Source organism: Sceloporus undulatus, chromosome 2 (genome assembly GCF_019175285.1).
Source record: "Sceloporus undulatus isolate JIND9_A2432 ecotype Alabama chromosome 2, SceUnd_v1.1, whole genome shotgun sequence".
Taxonomy (NCBI): domain Eukaryota; kingdom Metazoa; phylum Chordata; class Lepidosauria; order Squamata; family Phrynosomatidae; genus Sceloporus; species Sceloporus undulatus.
The window spans coordinates 274,528,326-274,534,325 of NC_056523.1; positions in this window are offsets into that span (position 1 = coordinate 274,528,326).

A 6,000-nucleotide genomic window follows, 5' to 3' on the forward strand; every position below is an offset into this window, starting at 1 on the left:
ATTACTACACATGGGGGCTGTTGAGGTACTAGGATGCAAAGGTTCAATGTTTTTTTTATGGTTTCCATCAGGCACATAGTAAAAAGACAAACCAGTTTATCAGACAAGGGAAATTGGAAGTATAATCCAATGTGATCTGAACGCAATCATGGGGTTTAACGTTATTGCGTGATAACCCACTACATGCAAATTCGGGCAATGGGAGGTCAGTCCGAACGCAATCATGTGGTTTCACGTTATTGTGTGATAGACTGCCACACGCAAATTCAGGCAATGGCATGCTATTTTCGGGCACTGGGGAGCCAGTTCGAATGCAATGAGCATTCACGTAATTTTGCTAAACTAGCAAATTCACGTGAATGTGTTCTGGCCCCACTTTCTTTTCATTCAAAATTAAGAGAAATTCCTCATGTGTGATATACTCCAAAGAAAAAGTTAGGTTTCTTACTTTGGAACATCAAATCAAGTCCAGAACATTTGACCAGAAGAACCATTACATTAAAAATAAAATTACAGAAAGAATGTTATCTGTGGGGTCAGAGCAAATAAAGTACTGGATTAAATCTAGATTAAGTCTAGAAATTTTAGTAAAAAACAAAAAAATCTGAGTTGATTGATCCATGAATAAATGTTAAGTAACGAACCTCAAGTCTTGTTAAAATAGGAACTATCCCCCTCTCTTAGTAGAGTGGTGAAAGGCACTAAAAAGAAACAAAGTGATCAAAAGGTTGATAGGAAAAATTCAGAAGCTTTTCAAAAAATCTATAATTTTACTCAGATGTTCTTGCTCAGATATTCTAATTTTAATGGTTTTCTACTTGTCATTTTTCTTCAGTAAATTTTAAATTTTGTTGTTTGGAATATAACAGGTATCATTTGTTATTCCATTACATTGTTTTTAGAGGAAAGTCCCTTTATTATTACGTGTTATTAATGGCTGGAATGCTCTTGGGGAATTACATCTTTGTAAGGGGATTTATTTCTGCGAGGATTAGAATTGGGCTGTTCCATATACTGTAAGGGTTTACTGTTATGTTGCTACGTAGGGAGCTGGCAAACCAATCAATGCACAATGGGACTGATGACCATTGGTCCTGATGCACATCAAACCTATTGTGCATTGGGACATTGACTAGGGAGCACCAGTGGGCACTGGTAAAGCCTGATGGGCATCAGGACACTCTTGCCCATGTCCTATTACACATCTTAGCCATTCATTAACAAGGTTTCTTAGCACCTCTGCTATGTAGCTAAGTATCCTTAAAATTATGTAACACAGACCATGACAGATTCCAGCCATCAAATTTATTTATATCCCACCTGTTTTCCAATATGGGACTTGAAGTGGCTAAATAAATAAATAAATAAAATTCTTTATATCCCGCCTCTCTGTCCAAGATAACCAGGGCAGCTTACACGTTAAAACTGTACAATCCCAGATCCTAGTATCCCCCCCCCCCCCCAAAATAACAAGTCTTGTTAAAATAGGAACTATCCCCCTCTCTTAGTAGAGTGGTGAAAGGCAAGAGCGTAATCCATCCCAGGAGAACCTAAAAGAAGCATCGATGCCCAATAATCTCTCAACTGTGGTGCCATTTCTAGCTTTTTTGAATGTCTGGGTGAGAAAATAGTGATGTGCTTTGGCATTGCTTTCCTTTGCTCTGTTCTTTGCATGCTTTGTTACATGCCCCTAAGTTTTAGTCTCAATTTATAGGTGGCGTATATCAAAATCTATAATTTTGACCCCAAAACCAGCCCTCAATTGTTACAAGAGGTTGATTTATAGTAGATCCTTTATGGTATTATACAAAAAGTGAAAGAACAAACATTAATTTCTGAAGGCCCCAAAATAGACTTAATTCATACCATCTATGGAATGTGCTGTGGGCTTGGATGTTCTCTCCTCATCATATCCTTCTCCTCTTCTTTTGGCAGATCATTCGCTTCATTTTGTGTTTTGAACAGTTATATCTAGACTTAACTATAATTGTTTCAAATCTTGCTCTGATATTTTAAAATCTAGATGGCTCTGTTATGGATTTGCAAACCATGTTTGAAGGAAACTGTTGTTAATTGCTATCAAGTCAACTTTGACTTACAGCAAATCTATGAATGAGAGACCTCTAGGTCACCCTGTTATCAAAAGAACAGCTAAGGTCTTGCAAATTTAGGGCTATGATTTCCTTGATAAAATCATGTTGTTCTTTACTGCCTTCAAGTTGACTTTGACTTATGGCTACCTATGAATGAGATAATTCCAAGTCACCCTGTCATAGACATCCCTGCTCAGGTCTTGCAAACTCAAAGTTGTTGTTTCTCTTATTTAGTCTATCCATCTGGAATGCAGTCTTCCTCTTTTCCTACTTCTTTGCACTTTATAAAGCATGATCATCATTTTTAGTGAGTCATGTCATCTCTTGATGTGGGCAAAGTATGCCACCTACATTTAAATATTCCAAAGAGCCAAATTGTTTTCATGGGTGGCTGAGATAATTACATGTTTGCTTTCTGATGGTTCAGTGTACACAATTTTTGTTTCATGCACAAAATTATTAAAAATATTGAATAAAACTTCCTTCAGGCTATGAGTATAAGGTGTATAACAAATATAAATGAAATTTCTGTTTAGACTTCAGTTTCATCTCCAAGATATTTCATTGTGTATGTGTATGTAAATATAGATATCAAAAATAAATAAATAAATCCAAAATCCAGAACTCTTCTGGTCCCAAGCATTTTCGATAAGGGAAAGAAATTTTGTAATGCAAAATCTGACTAAATCATGCTGGACTAAATCATGTCAATAAGAATCTGGGGGAAACCCATCCATGTTTATGCTCCAACCACAGAGGCAAAAGAGGAAGAAATTGCAAGATTATATGCTGAAATTCAAGAATAAATTGATAATTTGCTAAAATAGGCCTTCTTATTAATCACAGAAAACTGGAATGCAAAAAGAAACAGAATACAATCAAAGATAGAGAGCCAACATGGTTTAGTGGCTTGAGGGTTGGACTATGATTCTGGAGACCAGGATTTGATTCCCTGCTTGGCCATGGAATACCATTGGGTGACCTTGGGTGAGTCACACACTCTCAGCCTGAGAAGCTCACTTTAGGCTCACTGTCAGAAACAACAACAAGGAAATTTTGGCTAGGATCAAGAAATGGAGCAGGAGATGAACTGACTAAATTTTGAGGCCAACAGTCTTTTCAGAGCAAACACATTCTTCAAACAAAACAAGAGGTGTATACATGGACATCACATGATGATGAATATAGAAATAAAACAGACAACATAATTGGAAGCAGAAGATGGAAAAACTCAATTCTCTGCAAAAACAAGACCAGGAGAAGATTGTGGCAATGGACAAAAAATGCAGATGTCAAAAAATACAGTAAAGCTAAACAACAAGATTAAGCTGACCATCAAGCCAAACATAAGCTAAAAAACATCCCTGAAGAATTTAAAGATTATGTGAAAAATAGATTTGCATTATTAAGCCTAATTGACCAGGAGCCAAAAGAACTCTGGAATAAGGCAGGGACATGGTTAGGGAGGAATGCAAAAAATATCTGCAGCCAAAAAGAAAGAAGAATCAATGGATGACATTAAACTCCTCAAACAGTTAAGGATACATGAGAAGCAAAAGTTAAAGATATAGGGTTAGAATTTTGAAAGCAACTGTTTGGAGACTTGTGTGCAGGGACAAAGAAATCTACTGTAAAAATCAGTGAAGCAAAATAGAAGGTGACAATAAAAACAAAAAGATGGAAACAATGCACTGATGATATAAAAGAGATGAAAGGGTGACAGATTCATTTGAAAATACATCATATGAAGATGAACCTCCAGTTTTAGAAAGAAAGTGGAAGCTGCACTCAGAGCACTTGTAGAAACAAATCATCAGAAACAGATGCCACAGCAAGAGAGCTGGTTCAAGCTACAGAGAAAGAATCTACTAGTTTTAGTTAAAATCTGCCAACAAATATGGAAAACAAAACAATGCCCCAGAGATCAGAAACACTCAATATACTTTTCAATCCCCAAAGAAGGGGAAACCAAGGATTTCAGTAACCACTGGACTAATGCATTATTTTCTCATGCAAGCAAAATAATGCTCAAAATTCCATAACAAAGGCTTTTACTATACATGGAGAAAGAAATATCAGATATCCCAGCTGGGTTGAGGAAAGGACAAGGCACAAGGGATCATATAGTAAACATATGTTGCGCTACGGAATACACCACAAATTTCAAAACAGCCTGTGCTTTATAGACTGTAGCAAAATGCTTGATTGTGTAGATCATGGAAAACTATGGATCTCTCTTAAAGAAATGGGTGTGCTACAACATTTAATTTTTCTGATGTGTAACCTGTACTCAGGACAAGAAGCTATAATAGGAACATAATATGGAGAACTAGAATGGTTTCCGATTGCCAAGGGAATCAGGCAAGGATGCATTTTATCACTCTATATGTTTATCGTGTATACAGAAATTATCATAAAGCAGGGTTAGACCCTGAGGGAGGGAGGCATGAAAATTGGAGGAAGGAATATTAACATACCAAGGGGCTGTAAAGGCAGCCCGTGATGGGGCGGCTCTATACCACCCCTGGAAGCACTGGATTGGGGATGCGGCAACCGCACTCCACACCCCAACCCAGTGCAAAAAGAAGCCCCTAAAAGGGGTTCCTTTTTGTGCCATAGAAGTGCCACGATGTGGCATTATGATGCCCCTCAGGCACACCACCGTTTGGGCACTGCGCATGAGGGACATCATCATGTTGCACACCGTGTAAATGGGTGTGCACCAAGATGGCACCTGGGCAGTGAGGTAAGGGCTTTGAGCATGTGAATGCTCAGCCCTAGCGCAGCCCTAGCTTGCCTGCAGGCCGGCACAAAGTACCAATCTGTACAGGCTCTAAGATATGCAGATGGCAGCATACTACTAACTGAAAATAACAAAGACTTGAAACAAATATTGAAGAAAGTCAAGTCAGAAAGTGCAAAGGTTGGTTTAGTATTGAGTATTAATAAAACAAAAAATATGACTAACAATGATTTATATAACTTTAAAGTAGATTATAAAGACATCAGAATAGTTTAAAATTTTCCATATTTTAACTCAGTCATTAATCAGAGTGGAGACTGCAGTTAAGAAATCAGAAGACTAATATTTGGAAGGGCATCTATGAAGGAACTAAACAAGACCCTGAAAGGTAAAAATATATCACTGAATACTAAAGTTAGGATCCTCCACATAATGGCATTTCCAGTTTCTATGTATGGTTGTGAAAGCTGGGCAATGAAGAAAGCTGATAAGAAGAAAGCCAACTTATCTGACCTGTGGTGCTGGAGAAGAGTTCAATGGTACAATGGAATGCTAAAAAACAAATAAATGAGTCTTAGCACAAATCAAGCCTGAAGTCTCTGCTTGTAATCTGGTCTTCCTCTTTTCTGACTGTCTCCCACCATATCAAGCATTATTGTCTTTTCTCATGAGCCATGTTTTCTCATAATAAGTTCCAAGTATGACAATTAATTTAGAAATGTTGGCTTTTGGAAGAGTTCAGGCACTACATTTTAAATCAGCTTTCTTCATTGTCCACTTTTCACAACCATACATAGAAACTGGAAATATTACGGCATAGGCAGACTTGACTTTGGTATTCAACAATATATATTTACATTTGATGATTTTGCCTAGCTCATTCATATCTGCCCTTCCAAGCCCCAATCCTCTTCTGATTTCTTAACTACAATCTCAATTTTGAATTCTGATTGAGCCAACATATTAAATTTTAAAAACTATTTTACTTAATGCTAATCATAGTTAGAGTTGCTTAACAGCAAACTACATTTAGAGAAAACTATACCAAAGATGGCAGTTTTAATAAATTAAATAATGTAAGAAGGGAGAACCAGTACCCACAGCATGGCTCCTCCCTCCCTAACTGTCATCGTTCGGCCTCTGAGGGAGAGAGAAGGCTGGCCC